Genomic DNA, 16,610 nt, shown 5'->3' with positions numbered 1-16,610 from the left:
CATTTGTATGTTTTAATGTGAATGAAAATGCTCTTGTATTCTATTTTAGTTTGAGTTTGTGTAACCCTTATAGCTCTTTGTGCAGTTTACTTAGGGACTGATAGGCCTGGCAAACTCATCCAACCTAATCCGATCTACAGTACCTCTAGAAGTCAGCAGGGGCGATTCTAGTAAGATGGGGCCCCAAGTAAAATTCAAAAGAATGGACATTCACAACAAATGGCCAATACTCAGTGTTTCTCGACCTTTTTTAAGTCGAGGCACCCTTTCAATTCATGAAAAATTTAAAGGCACCCCAAACCAACAAGCCGTAACATGGCATCGCATCCGATACCACACAAGCTTAGAAAAGACATTTGGAAACGTCACACAACCTACGTTTGAAGTTGCAGCTGACCATGGGGCGACCTATATTTACTTAATTGTGCGTAAATGGCAGATGAAAGATTCCACTGACAAGCACTAACTTATCAATTCAGACAAATATGTATTATATTACATCATTTTATTTATCAGCCACGTTTCCACGGCACCCCAGGGTGCCCCGGCGCCCCTGTTGAGAAACACTAAAGTCTTAGCTGTTTTTCCACAATCTGAAGGCTTGGGGGCCCCAAGCTGCTGCCTGCCAAGCCTGGTGACAAGATGGTCAAGGACTGGTCACCAGGAGAGACTGGTCACCAGGAGAGACTGGTCAGCAGGAGCTCTGATATGACACAGCACTGCCCCACAAAGGCAAAGTACAGTAACTCCATATTTTATGCAGTGCAGTAACTCCATATTTGTGCAGTGCAGTAACTCCATATTTGTGCAGTGCAGTAACTCCATATTTGTGCAGTGCAGTAACTCCATATTTATGCAGTGCATTAACTCCATATTTTATGCAGTGCAGTAACTCCATATTTGTGCAGTGCAGTTACTCCATATTTAGTGCAGTAACTCCATATGTTATGCAGTGCATTAACTCCATATGTTATGCAGTGTAGTAACTCCATATTTAGTGCAGTAACTCCATGTTATGCAGTGCAGTAACTCCATATTTAGTGCAGTAACTCCATATTTGTGCAGTGTAGTAACTTCAGTGGTGTAGTCTACGTAGAATGCAGGTATAAGGAGTATACCCACTTCTGAATTTCAGAGATTTCAGTGTACCCACTTAAAATTGATTGATCCATTGTTTTGAATAGCACAAATATATACAGTATACCCACTTCAAAAAATGCTCAAATACAGGCCTACAGTATACCCACCATAAAAAGTAGACTACACCACTGAGTAACTCCATATTTTGCCCAAATTGAAAAGGGTGTTCATTTCGACCTCCTTTATCTTGTGACAAAGCCTTATGGTCCAAATGTGTCCCCTTTTAGAAGATATTGCCATGTCAAATTTGCAGTAACTACTACAATATCCAACCCAATACCAAGGCTTTGAAGGCATTTTTCTCAGTTTCAATGTTGGCGTAGTTGCTGCACTTTGCCTTTGCAAGGCCAAGCTGGCCTAATCTGACTTGAAGAAGGGGTCAGAGAGCAGTCGTTGGGAGATGCCAACACTCTTGCCATATAGGCAATGAATACTAGTGCTGTAGGCATGTGTATGTCTTCTGGGCAGTGTTGCCAGATTGGGCGGGTGGCTGAGTGTCTGCAGGTCAATAAACATAAGTCTAAGTCTAAGTCTAAAATCGGGAAAATTGGCTATTTGGCGTTTTTTTCAGCCGTTTTGGGCCCATAGAAGTCAATGTAATTTGTTGAATTTGGGCAGAATTTAGCACATTTTGGCGGTTTTTGAGAAGCTTTTGGGCGGGATTTGGTCAGACACATCTGGCAACACTGGTTCTGGGCTGTCTGTGTGTCCTTCCTCTAAACAGGAGAGATGAGGGCCCGGTACCAGTCCATTCTGACAAATATCATGATGACCACAATGGACAAGATGCAGACATGCTTGACACAAAGACACTGGACACCTAAATACACACACACCTAGAAGACATGTAGACATTAAGGCAGGGGCGGAGCAGAGGGGAGAGCATAGGGGCCAGGAACCCCCGGCCTCACCACATGGCTTTCGATTGCCAAACATCTTTTAGGGGCCCCATTCCACGATATTTCGTGGGCCAAACGCCTCTGACACATCTCCCGCCCCCCCTGTCCCAATACCAGTGCTCCGCCCCTGCATTAAGGTGCACACACACACACACACACACACACACACACACACACACACACACACACACACACACACACACACACACACACACACACACACACACACACACACACACACACACACACACACACACACTCTTGCATTGACATAGTAACACTCACATGTGTCTTCTGCCAAATACATCACTGTCACCTATCACTTGCCCACTTCTCCCTCCCTATCTCTCCCCTTCTTTCCTCTCATCATCCCCCCTCTGACACTCCCCCTTTCCTGTGTGTGTGTGTGTGTGTGTGTGTGTGTGTGTGTGTGTGTGTGTGTGTGTGTGTGTGTGTGTGTGTGTGTGTGTGTGTGTGTGTGTGTGTGTGTGTGTGTGCGTGTGCGTGCGTGCGTGTGCGCGTGCGTGTGCGTGTGCGTGTGCGCGTGCGTGCATGTGTGTCTGTCTGTCTGTGTGTGTGCGTGCGTGTGTGTGTGTGTGCCTGTGTGTGTGTCTGTCTGTCTGTGTGTGCGCGTGTGTGCGTGTGCACTCGCGTGTGTGCGCATACATGTGAGTGTCGCTCTCTACTCAGGTTATCTCCATTGCATATCCCATAGTCACAGTTTGGTCAATATAGCTTTATGGCTGAGCAAATACAGTTGTAGTTAAGCTCTGTTTATTTTTCCAAGTGACTATATGCGTATGAAATTATAATAGCCTACCATAAGCTGGCTAGGTGTGTCTGTATTGCTGTTCAGTAGGGCTGTACTATATTGTATCGAACCGAGAAATAGTGATACAGAGTCACGATATCGCCTGTATTTTGTTTCCCATCAGTTCAGAAAACAATCACATGATGTGAGTGCTTCCAAGCTTCAAATCATAATAATTATTATATTGAAACGTTTTAAATTTGTTATTAGCCTCTTGTAACATATTCTACCTATACACTTTCATATTTTTTATTCATAATTTTATTTTATAATGCTGGCAAATGTGAAATCCTTGGGTGTATAGAACTGTAGATTAAAAATCGTGATACAAACCGAATCGTGGGTTGAGTGTATCGTTACAGCCCTACTCTTCAGCTTGGCCAGAAAGACCTTTGCTCCCCTGTAGGGTAATGGCCGACCCCTTATCGCAGTAACACCCACAAGGTTAACACAGAGTAGCCCAAGGGTTCCCAACCCTTTCCAACTTGGTGGCCCACTTGAAATTTTCACGAATGTTCCAGGCCCACCTCTAACCCAATAAACGATAGGCTACATGGGTTCACAATTTTTGTTTTCCTCTGGCTGTGCGACTCTATCTGCACACAACTCAACCTCTGATTGTTGGAAACCGCTGTCGGTCAAAAAATTAGCTCACGTGATTGGCTGCCAGTGTCTTGCCCCTCCTCACAACACCGTGTTTATAAATAAATAAATAAATAAAAACATGTATATAACTCAAATAAATAGTCAACAGCAACACACACGTGAATATGATTTTGATTTTTAGATAATTACTTTAAGGCCCACTGGAAATACCTTCAAGGCCCACCACTGGGCCCCCCGGTTTACAGTTTGAGAATCACTGGAGTAAGCCATATTGTTATAACAATCACATTACAACTGATAAATATTGTTTGGAGGGCGTAGGTTGGCAGGAAACAATATAATTGCAAGGGTCTTAAGATCCATCAGGGCAGGAAGAAATGCTTGAGAGAGCTTGGCGAGGGGCCTCGCATTGACCACTACTTTCTCAGAGGTAGGGCAAATCAGTCGATTGAGAGCCAGCTTGGCGAGGGACACTCACCACAGACCACAGGGTATCAGAACCCAGACGATAGCTCAACCAGGCATGTATCCACCCACAGAGATGAGCCGGAGCCCACCCAGCCACCAGACCGCAGTTAGAGAGGAAGATGGAGGACGAAAGACCTCAAATATTGGGGCATATAATCTTGCCCAGAAAAAGGCAGTGGGAAACCATCAAACACTGACATAGTCACCATCTCCTGGAGGGCTGTAAGAGAGTAGAGAGAAAGCTGGGACAAGTTTGGAGAAATTATCCTACAGCTATGTGCAGAGAGTTTTGGGGTGTAAAAAAGGCGAGCGCTGTTGTAAGGGACCCGCCACAGGATCAATCTCAGTCCAAGTCCAGAAGGCAAAGATTGAGCATCGAAAAGCCTTCGTGAAGGAAAGAAGGGCCTTGCGGAAATCTGCCAGTGGAAGAGGGCCACAGGAAGTGGAGGAGAACCATCAAAAATAAGCAATCCTGGTGGGGCACTGCCTCACACACCAAGACTACTGTAGGCCTATGGGACCCACTAGTTTGACGCCTTCTCTGTACTTACGTGGTAGGTCACATGGTAATCAAACACTTCAAACAAGCGATTTAAGGTTAGAGTTAGGTTTAGGGTTAAGGTTAGGGTTAGGGTTAGGGTTAGGTTTAGGGTTAAGGTTAGGGTTAGGTTTAGGGTTAGGTTTAGGGTTAGGGTTAGGTTTAGGATTAAGGTTAGGGTTAGGTTTAGGGTTAGGTTCGTATGACGTAAGCGGTAAGTACCGAAAGGGCGTCGAATTAGTGAGTCCCGTAGGCCTATGGTAGCCCTACCCTACTGTATGTCCATGCACTGCCTGCTGTTTATGCATGGCATGAAAAGAGCAGGCTGCAGGATATACTGACTGTGTTATCATTTTCTTTTCTTTACAATTATTATAATATTATTATTATTATTATTATTATTATTATTATTATTATTATTATGTATTGTATTTTCTGTAGTTCTTGAATGGGTTTAGGAATGTACAACTCCACTGAGTAGTGAAAGTGTGAGCACAGAAAAACAATTGGTAGTGTGGTGCAGCCCATATCACGGAGGCCTTGACAAGAAGTTATGGAAGCCCTGACCTATAGGCCTACACAACCACAGGCTGTGCCAAGAAAAATGCCTATTTAGAGAATCATCATAGAGAAGTTTTTCCAATTAATCTAAATTCCAAGTGTAGGCCTAATTAAACTTGCAGACATAGGCTAATTGAATTGGGTCTTTTTCACCACCTGTTCTCAAACTGGCATCCATTCTCTGGTCCAGGCACTGCTGACAATGCTAATAATCACACACAATTGTCTTTTAGGATTTTTGTGCATTTATTTTCAATGGCTGCATTCACTTTCATCGAATGTTTCAGATCTCAACACAGACTTCAGTTCATCAGTTGGAGAATAAGTGGTGACAAAGCGTTACAGTGATGCCTGTCTATTTCAGGCTATTGTACTTCAGATATTTTCATAAATACCCTCTTTGCATATATGTTAAGCGTATCCGCTTTTTGCAGCGCCCTGTAAATAATAGCATATCTCCAGTCATTGGGGAAAATGCCAAAAAAAACAAAACGGCATGCGTTCAAAACGGTATGCTTTTGTCGCTACCTGTTGGTGGTCTTTATCCACACACATGACTTGTGTAATATTTAACTCAACCTGCAGGTGGTGGCAGATATCTTTTTTAAAATAATATGAGAATGGCAAGCTCTTGTGTCCTGTGTAGGCCTACTCTTTTTTTGCCCATTATAAACAATTGGGCTTCATAGGCAGATTAAGGCCTTCTATTAAAGGGACAGTTTGGTCAATTTCAACATGCAGTTGTATTGCTCACGCTACCCTTGACTTGTCAGTACCTGGTAATGCCACATTTTTCGGCTCAGCCCTTTCCGATATATGAGCAATTCTAATGGGGGCAGCGTTTGTTTACATTTTTGAAAAATGAAACATAGGCCAACTCCAAATATTTTCCCAAAAGGTACTGCTGTTTGCTAGTTGTCTGCTGATGTTTAATAACCTTTTGGATGTTTTTGGGAATAAATAAAAATGTATTTTTGAAATGTAAACAAAGAGCTGCCCCCATTACAATGACCAGGATCTCGGAAACGGCTGAAGAAGAAGAAGAAACAAAATCTCAGGTACTGACAAGTCCAGGGTAGTGTGAGCATTACAACTGCATGTTGAAATTGACCAAACTGTCCCTTTAATGTTGGATCTGCCGATAGAAGAGATATTGTCATCATCAAAAGTAGGCCTATACTAGGCTGTAGTTTGTAGTAGTTGGGTGGCATTGTTGAACTTTGAATTGTGTGCTTCCAATAGGCCTAAACTTGTTACTCTGAAGCAGGTGTCACCAACGTTGTGCCCGCGGGCGCCAGGTAGCCCTTCAGGAGCTTCCGAGGTGCCCACCAAGGATGTTAATAAACAGTTAATACCAGATTTTAAACACAGTTAATGCTTTTCTTGATTTAAGTATGAGATTATTTATTCTTTATAACCTATAAGTAAATTATCATTCAATAATAGTGTGATATGAGAATGATGCCAAGACATCAGTAGGGGATTTTGAACAAAAGTAGCCCTCGAGTAGCCCTCGGTAGCCCTCGGGTAGCCCTTGGTAGCCCTCGGACCCAGAAAGGTTGGGGTCCCCTGCTCTGAAGAATGGTTGGCATGCAGGCCTATGCCTACTATAATTTCATAGACAATGCCCTATTTAATTATAATAATAGTTATTACAATATTATGATAGTAAAGATACAACATCAACAATAACCCCCAAGAAAGTAGTTTATCATTATTATTATTATTATTATTATTATTATTATTATTATTATTATTATTATTATTAGTATTAGTAGTAGTAGTAGTAGTAATAATAATAATAATAATAATAATAACAATATTATCATTATTATTATTATTATTATTATTATTATTTTTTTTTTATTATTATTATAGCTGTGCTATTATTTTACAGTTTGAAAACAAAGTTGGACAAAGTGGTTGTGAAACATCAACAAGGTCGTGGCTTGCTAAAGTCAAAATCCACCCCTCGAATCTAGAGGTTACTTTTCATTGGTCAAAATGTATGTTAAAGGAGAAGTCTGACAGCTTTCCAGTAAATCTGACCAATGAAAGGGTAGCGTTTCACCGCCACCTACCTATGACACAGTTCGGGTAGTGGTAGGTGGCCAATGACACATGAAGGGAGGCGGGACAAAATATTAACAGCAATCAGAGCCTAAAGTTGGTAAACACAGCGCTAGCAAGTTGACCTCATGGTGCAGGCTTCCCGAGTCAAGGAGACGAGACTGACCGTGGGACGAGTGTGATATTGTCAAATACTGTGGGTAAGCAATGGATTTCAATATTGTTATGTGCAGCATGTCGTGAAACATTTTTTTGCATATTGCACCCAATCTTTCCACGTTATGAATTCATGGAGCGTCAGGTCAGACAGGCAACGTGGTAGGCAGACTGTTCTCTGCAGCCATGTCAAGTAACTTTGAAGTCAAGCTCAGTGTTATTTCGGGAAGTGTTGTTGTTTATCCCAGTTATAGAATTTGAATATGACATAACAACTGCATTTGCACACGTTTCTTTTGCAAGCCATGTTTAAATAGTTAACGGGTGAACCCATATCAATCATTAAATCAGATGATCAACAGATCTGTCGGTTGTGACTTCCTATCACGGTGCATCTGACGAACTAGACACATAGAGCTACGACTTCGGTATTTTAGCAAGGAGAAGAGGACAGTCGTGGGCGGCCGATATACTAACAGCTCTTCAGTAGTTGGAAAGCTGACAATAATCTCGTTGGTCATCATTTTGGTTGGTAGAGAGCTGACCACAAGTTTACCCATTCATTGCATGATTTCAGTCACGTCCCTGTTAATCACTGGCTGGGGAGCCTAACTGTAAGCCGTGAGTTGTACAGGACATAGCTCTAGTGTTGCCATGCAAAGTTCCTTGTAGTTAGATGGCATGAGCTAACCCCCTCTGAGCGCATGGCTTGTGCATAATGTCACCTCAAGGAGAGGGGATATTTGACTGTTGACATTAGATAAACAAAGTGCCGTCAGTGGAGTGGGCACAGAACAACTATGCGCTGCCACCCACTAGCTCAGCCCCACTAAGGCACTCTCAAGGCCATATATAAAAGGGACACTGTGCTTTGTAATGACATTACCTTGATTTTGACAGCTCTCTTACTGTCAGTAAGCAAGTGAGCGTAAGAGTGAATGATCTTAAGACCGCCCATATACTGAATAAAAGTTTTAATAAGAAGAATGCAATAAAGCAGAGTTATGTAGTTGGGGCTTGGGGGTGGGGGTGGATTTGGACCACTCCTTTATTTCATTGAGTACTCTCCCCCCTGCCCGCGTGAAAACGCACATGCACACGCACACGCACACACACACACACACACACAGAACATCATCTGGCCAAAGACATCCATCTTGGTCTCCCTGTCATCACCATCTCTCTTCTAGGCTTCTTGAGGTCATCAAATACCTAGCCTGATTATCTCTTCGAGTCTTGGTCTGACCAAGAGCATAACAATTAACATTTCCCAAATGGCATTTCCAAAATTACCTCCCTTGGTTTGCTAATGATTGTTTGCTTCCCAACAAAGTGGGACAAGTTCCCGTATTTGCGGGAACTCAGAAAGTACTTGCATTGACTCTTGACCTGACTGGTAGCAACGCTGAAGCTGTTGCGTCACTAGGAGGGCACGGCCTGGCTATCAGATAACCCCTTCCCCAGCAGCATTTTTATTTCTGAGGAACATTGTTACTCGGCGTGTAGACTAGCCTCAACATTCTTAGGGTGGCCACTAGTGGCCAGAGTAGGTATGGTATTACAATTGTGCTGTTGCTAATTGAAACTGTGCTCTGTATTGCCAAAATTGATCTTTTCCTGGATATTTAATAAGTAATAAACTAATATTTACCACAAGTAGTATGACCAAAATTACAGTCAGTTTTGCAGCTAAAATGTCTGTTTCGGGAAATTCAAAATGGCGGACAACCGGACATGGAGACATGTATGAAAAGTGCAATTTTCCCAGTCAAAATTAATACTAATAATTTTATGGTGTTGGTAAGTAAGCCTTATCTGTAAAAAAGGTGACCTCTGTGAATGGGCAGCATGAATTCTGTAAGTAAACTGCTAAAAAATATTACACAGTGCACCTTTAAAAACATGATATCAATTGGGAAATGGCAACTTCATTAAAATAAATAAATGAATAAAGCGCATAGATTCACTTGGCTATATTAAGCTTACTATCACTTCCCATACACACACACACACACACACACACACACACACGGTCCCCAAGGCTTTGGTCTCTTGGACTTTCACAGCTCATGCATGTGGTGGAGAGAAGAGCAGACGGATGTGCATGTGACCTCTGCCCACTATGTTCAGTTTGCAGGGCTGTGACAGCCATCCATCTCCTGATAATTGACATTTTGTTTAGCAGGCTTTGCTGCGTTTGTAGTGTTTTGTTGATGCGCAAGATGAGTGTTTCCGATGCCGTGGGAACTGATAGGGGCCTGTTGCTGTTAACATCCTGGAAAATGTGACGTTTCTGGGGGTGTTCCTGGCAGGCGTAGGGGGCCGGAGGGGATTCTCGATCTGTTACTCAACAACTTTTTTTTATAGTTATGATTAAGTGATGATGTAGCCATTATTCGTTGTATAAATTATATAGTGCTGTGCTGTGCAGTGTGTTTTTTCCTCCTTACTGATTTTTTACTTTTTTGCACATTTGGCACACTTAACATTTTCAGATCACCAAACAAATGTAAACATTAAACAAGGATGACCCTAGCAAACATAAAATGCAGTTCTTCAGTGATTATTTCATTAGTTAAGAGAATAATGCCATAAAACCTGTGTGAAAAAGTAATTCAGTAATCCATTCAGTATCTGCCAATACGGCACCATTGTGCACTCTGTAAGTAGCCTATGGTGAATGTTGATCTGTGATTGATGTATGAAGGCTCTGCCCCTTTATCTGTAGACCTGCCCACTTACTTGTTTGCTCACTGTTTGACACCTGACGAAGACCATATAGGTCTAAACGTTGTGCCAACTTTTCATTTATAAAATTGCGGCAGGGGAGCTTTTGTGGTGTGCGGATATTTCTTCCTTTTTTCATGAAAAAGTAAGTGCATCATATATGATTTGCCAAACATAAGCATGTGCTAGGGCATGCCACCACTTACCACTCTACACTTCAGTGATAAACAGTAGTGCTAGATGTGACTGATGATTTCCAACCAGAAAAATGACCAAATACCGCTTGGAGATGCTAAAGGTTGTTTTCTGGACCAAAGGGTTACAGAACTTTGGAGGGGCGTATCACGATACTGCCTTCTTGCATCACGATACAGTATCATGACTCTGCGTAACACGATTTCTCAGTTCGATACAATATCGGTACATCCCTAATAATTGGGCAGGAAACCACCCAGTCTGGCAATACCGACAGACAGTACATCTCAGTGCCCCGAAGGCAGAGCTGGGTCTGGTCTGCTCTGCTCTGACATGTCCTTAGGACCTGCCCTGCCATGCAGATAGCTCAACGATTTGACTGTTATTTTTTTTTTTTTAAAGTGTGTGGGTGCGTGTTTGTGTGTGTGTGTGTGTGTGTGTGTGAGCGAGCAATGGAATAATACTTCACATGTCAGTAAGAGCAGCCAGCGACAACAGCAGTTAGCTCAAGTATTAGGCCTATGTAGTAGCGGCAGCTGTGGGACCCAAGGACGACGCACTTAAGGATGCACTCTCTTTTCTACTGACTACTGATACTACTTATGTGTCTTCATGTCTTCAACAGTAATACGTTTGTCGTTGTCCTGACTTTTTCTTTTTTAGTCGTGTTGTGTAATTGTCAAAGACACATTTTTTGGTGAGATGATTTTAATTGAATAGTGGACCCAGGAAGAATAGTTATGGCACATTGCCACAGCTAATGGGGATCAAGCAAACAAATAAACAAACAAACAAACAAATAGTGTTGCATGTTCAATCACCTTGCAGTGGAAATGCCCTCATCAGAAGGATGACTTCTGTTTTGCCAGGACTGTGCATTCCATGATGGGCCAGGTCTAAAGTGATTAGTTTGAGGCAATAACTTTTGTTCTAGGCAAAGGTTGGGCATTGGTGCTTATTTCTTTTCTGCTTTTCTGCTCTGCTCCTCTCCACTCTGCTCCTCCCTTCTCCCGTCTTCCGTTCAATCTTGAGGAATTCCTGTCCTGTGAACACACCTTAGCTTTTTAGCCCTGGCAAAGAGGCAAGCAGGCGAGCGAGTGAGTGTATGTACTGTAGGCCAGTGTAAACAGTGAAGCGGTTCATTCCTCCTGATCCAGTCTCATTGGCATGCAGAGCAGAGTGCAAGGCAGGGCTGCACAGCACAGCACAGCACAGCACAGCACAGCACAGCACAGCACAGCACAGTGGGCTCCGGCTGGGACCGGCGAGTGCCGCCCCACTTCTGAAGGATATAGGGCTCCTCGCTCTCTAAGTTGCCTGGCTTGATGCCACTGATTACGCATGCCCCATTTCTTTGGTTTTAGTAAATGCTCACCGTGTGAGGTGCGCATGGCGGTCAGTAGTGAACTTTATGAAAACAATTGTCTTAAGATGACCCTGATGAAGGCGTAAGCCAAAACGTTGGACTCATTAAATGTACTGCATTAAGGTCTGTGTGTACGAGGACGACATTATTGTTTTCATACTGATTATTACGCATGCCCCATGGGCTCGGGATGCTATACCGCAGTGTTTCTCAACGGGGGGCTCTACAGCCCCCCAGGGGGCGTTGTGGAGCCCTAGGGGGGGGGGGGGGGGGGTTGAGAAGCATACAACCAAGTGGGAGCGATGCTTAGTTGCATTAGTGTTTATTTTTTAATACTAAGGGGGGCCTTGGCAGGCTTCTAATGAGCTCAAGGGGCCTTATAATGATGACAAGGGGGCGTTTGTTCATAAAAGGTTGAGAACCACTTCTCTAGGACATGACTTACAAAAACAAGCCAGAGGCAAGACACTTAACCCTGATGCTGCAGGTAGATAGAGCAGGCCACTGCAGAGCACTGGAACACTGACAACAAGAAGAGAGAGAGAGCCACACGCTAACCAATGTTAACAAATGTCACATGCGGACGTCACATGCGAGGCATGGTTGCTAATCACGCCACATGCGTGCCTGAAAGGCCGCACTTGCCCAACACAGAGCCTTGGATGGCTCACAGATAGGCGCACACACGCGCACACACACACACACACACACACACACACACACACACACACACACACACACACACACACACACACACACACACACACACACACACACACACACACACACACACACACACAAAGCCTCCCATGAAATAGTTGTGTTTTACCCTCTCATCTCTTCTCTCAGCTATGGAGTTGTGTACCTGTGTTTTATTGAGGCCTTGGAACACATACACGCATGCTTGCGCGCGCACACACACACACACAAACACACACACACATATACACACACACACACACACACACACACACCCTCTCTCCCATGAAGTAGTTTTTTTTTTTCTCTGTTCGTAGTGTCCTTTTAGCTGTGTTATAGGCCATAGTCTCGTCCTGTGAGGAGACTACAGTAGGCCAAGAGCACTGGGCTGCAGCAGGGGAGAGGGACTATTTCAGTCCATGCAAGAAGGGACATACGTCGTCTTGGGAGTTCCCGGCCCAAGGCCGAAATCACACCAAGGAGGCGTTGAACGGAAGCGAGGCGACTGAGGTCTTTCTGCTCAGTTTCGGCCGGTGTGTTCCTATCTGCCTTTCACACCGACAGCTTCGGCGTGCGTGGCCAGTCTTGTTCAAAATCCCCCCCACAGCCAAAGCTAGCGCGCTACTTTGCCATTCATTTGAATCGGACACCCCCGGCCACAAAATCTGCTCGAGTTGTATTTTCCTAAGGGGTCTTACACACTAGTAAAGCGTTGTGGAACGGGCAAGATTTTTACCGGCGTCGGTGAAAATACATTGAAACATATGTCCTTACACACCAACCGGCGGTAGTCGGGCGTCAGCGGCGAGGGAGCCAACTCCGTGCCGCGCTGCATTTGGGAAATAGAACTCGAGCATATTTTTCACGCCGGCGACCGGCGGTGTCTCATTCAAATGAATGGCAAAGTAGCATGCTAGCTTTAGCTGTGGGGGGTTTTTGAACAGGACTGGCCGCGCACGCTGACGCTGTCAGTGTGAGGGCCAAAACATACCAAGGCGGAACGGAACGGTCGCAGGACGGACGCGGTCTTTCTGCTTAGTTTTGGCCGGCGTGCTTTTCTCTGCCTTGCACACTGACAGCGTCGGTGTGCGCGGCCAGTCCTGTTCAAAACCCTCCCCACAGCTAAAGCTAGCATGCTACTTTGCCATTCATTTGAATGAGACACCGCCGGTTGCCGGCGTGAAAAATACGCTCAAGTTCTATTTTCCAAATGCAGCGCGGCGCGGAGCCGGCTCCCGCGCCGCTTAAGCTCGACTACCGCCGGTTGGTGTGTAAGGACAGATAGGTTTCAATGTATTTTCACCGACGCCGGTAAAAAACGCGGCCGTTCCGCGACGCTTTACCGCCTTGGTGTGTAAGACCCCTGAAAGGCAAAGAAAAACACACCGGCCGAAACTAAGCAGAAAGACCGCGTTCGTCCCCCGACCGTTCTGTTCGGCTTTGGTATGTTTGACCCCTAATGCAGCGCCACGCGGAGCCGGCAGTGTTGGCAGATTGGGCTGTTTCCCGCCCAATTGGGCTGCTTAGGATGGCAGTGTGCGGGTAAAAATGGCATTTAGCAGGAAAAACCCGCCCAATTTTTGCCATAGAAATCAATAGAATTGGGCGGGATTTTGTGCTTCTAGGCGGGTTTTGAGCATTTTTTCGGCTGGAAATCAGCCTCATCTGGCAACCCTTGGAGCTGGCTGCCGCTGCCGCTTCACTACCGCCGGTTGGTGTGGAAGGACAGATTTGTTTCCATGTTTTTTCTGTTTATTTTGTTTTTACCTAAGAGCATATTCATGGTGTGTGTACATTAATTACCAATTACTAACCAATTTATGGGCTTAAGCTGAGGTTGTACCACCTGGCGTCTGCTGCTCCAAAAAAAGGTCATTGACCCATACAAGTGCATGTAGTAACGCTACGTGTTTGAGCAGCGACTTACCTGCCATTAAATTATGTAACAGGCCAAAGTGGTTTGCAAAAGACTTGGCATGCCACTAAAAGCTCTTAAATGTGCAAATAACCAGTGAGCACTTTACTGCTGGCACATGGAAAATTAATCAAACGCCCTGTTGTGTGATGAAGTGCCCTGTGGATTTACACCAATCAGCAGTGCTTCCCCCAGAATTTTTATTAGTCAAGGTGGTGGGGCGTTAAAAGTATATCTTTTTTTTTCGCTAAGCAACTTCAGAAATTACATTCACAACATGAAATCTTGGTAGTGGTGGTAGGTGTTTCTTGCATACCTGCAAACTCGTCACCTTTTGGTGACGGTCACCTTTTTCCTGGCCAATTAGGTCATTCACGTGAATCATGTAGAACCAGGGAGGTTTTTTTTTGGTGGGGGGGTCCTGCCAACCAACCATTACGCCAAAAGCAGAAAGCAGAGTGAGTTTGTTTACGGGTACACATTTCTCTGTTGGCTTGCAACAGTCTCGGGCTGACCTATCAGCGTGTTATGATTTCTAAACAAATAAATATCTTCTATAGGACTTTCCCTTATACTATAGTTAATAGATAATGGTAGTTCAAAGTGCTTTGAAGAGCAAGAGAATCGGGTGAAATAAACTATTTGCCTCATATCTTTTACTTGCGTGGTGTAGGCTATGTCAGCTCAAGTTGCCTCTGAGATGGGGGGGGGAGGGGGTGTCCGCTGGAGATGGTCACCTTTTATTCTTTGACGAGTTTGCAGGTCTGTTCTTGTCAAGATGGCCGCCTTAGCAATTGAGTGCAGGGGGAAACCCTGGGTTTGTGCTGGTACTGTATGCATCAGTCATCACGTACACACACACTAGCGATTAGTGAATGTGGGACCAATGTTTATACAGTGGTGCCGAGAGCTTTTCGCACCTGCCTGTATCAACAGCGCGAGTCAGGAGATGTAGCAGGGAGACAGCGAGGGAGCGGAGCAACCTAATGAGTCTGGCATGTCCATTAACAATTGGCTTGCAGAAGAAAAGGAAGGCAAAGCCATCCTCTTAACGCTGTAATGAACATGGGATAATAAAACACTTTTGTGTGACCGATGTGAGCGTCCTCTTGGTGCAGTATACATTTGAGAGAGAGAGAGAGAGAGAGAGAGAGAGAGAGAGAGAGAACATGGGTGTCCAATGAACATTTTTTTTCGGGGTTGGGGGGTGACGTACCACTACTCAGTGTTACTTGGTCTGTGGGGAACACTGGAAGGAAACCAGGGAAATCACTTTACAGAGCTCATATGTACTGCATGTAAGACAACCCAATCTACTCTGAGGGGCCTGGGGAAGGAGTGTGTTTACTTCGGAGCTGATGGTACTCACAATGCCCCCCCCCCAGGCAGTTCCAGCCTACTAGGGCACAAAGTTGTGGCCGTTTCAAACTGGCTGGCCATGTGTCACCATGCTGCCAGACTCGTGAGTCATCTGTGATATGTTGGCGTGATATTTCATCTGCCCTATCAGCCCCATCAAGGACGTTCGGTCAAGCGACGACGAAGCTCTTTTTACAGAAGAAGCCTTACTTGGAAGACCCTCCTAGGGCAGGCTAACACGCTAGGCTAGGCTAGGCTAGCCTTTAACCTTGTTGCTTCTTTGTCACAATTCAACTGTGGAGGAAGTGGTTCGCCTTATGTCTTGATACAGTATTCCAGGCACAGACTGTGATGTTACGCAATGTGTTCGTGCGTGATGTGTGTAAAAAAACCCAAACAAAAACAAAAAAAACTGCAAAATAGTAAGAAAGATAACACCCTCTTCATACAAGCGTCTTATTTGTTCAGTGGAGGCGGGCATATACTGTATAACAACAACAAACGTCCATTGTAACAGCAAGAAATTGCATGCTTTTGCACACCTTAATGATGCAAGTAATGTTTCTGATGGTCTTGCTGTTGCCAACAGTGCACTGGCGCAGCGTTGGCAGACGTGTTGCTTGCCCAGGTCATCAGCAGGCTAAAGCTCTCAGGCTCTCTCTCTATCTCTTGGCATGAAATAGGCCGCCTAACCTTTGAAGAGAACATCTTTGGCAGCTGCCAGGCAGGCAGCACTGCTTGATAGCAGCTACAGTATGTTGTTGTGCTTGCACTCCCTTGAGTTGTTGTTGGTCTTCACCTCTTGACTGAGTGCTCTGCTGGCCTGACGCCTCTTTGGCCGCCTAGACCGGTGATTCTCAAGCTGTGGGCTGGGACCCACTGATTCGCCCTCAAGTGGACTTTGAAATGATTTTCCAAAAGTCAAAATAATATTTGTGTGTGTGTGTCTGTGTCTGTTGCTGTTGACTATTTATTTGAGCTTTATTGTTAATTGGGTCAGAGGTGGGCCAAGTTGGAAAGGGTTGTTGTGAACACCCAATCTAGGCCTTTCACCCTCCCAACCTCTGCCAATCGCGGTGTCCTGCTCCCACACCATGACA

At 44.7% G+C, this 16,610-nt stretch overlaps 1 protein-coding gene across 2 annotated transcripts in view; it reads left to right on the top strand.

Annotated features, from left to right (window-relative positions):
* Positions 1-7,195: 7,195 nt before the first annotated feature.
* coq8aa (coenzyme Q8A, genome duplicate a) overlaps positions 7,196-16,610 on the top strand; it is a 63,401-nt gene continuing 53,986 nt past the window's right edge. Inside the window, exon 1 of one of the 2 annotated variants that reach the window (XM_063223682.1) lies at positions 7,196-7,289. The gene's annotated coding sequence lies outside the window, so the exon portion shown is untranslated. Of the gene's footprint in view, positions 7,294-16,610 lie in introns of both variants that reach the window. The other variant, XM_063223681.1, reaches the window with a different exon arrangement.

The sequence above is a fragment of the Engraulis encrasicolus genome, chromosome 18 (assembly GCF_034702125.1).
Source record: "Engraulis encrasicolus isolate BLACKSEA-1 chromosome 18, IST_EnEncr_1.0, whole genome shotgun sequence".
Lineage (NCBI taxonomy): Eukaryota > Metazoa > Chordata > Actinopteri > Clupeiformes > Engraulidae > Engraulis > Engraulis encrasicolus.
This window is presented reverse-complemented; position numbering and strand designations above follow the sequence as displayed.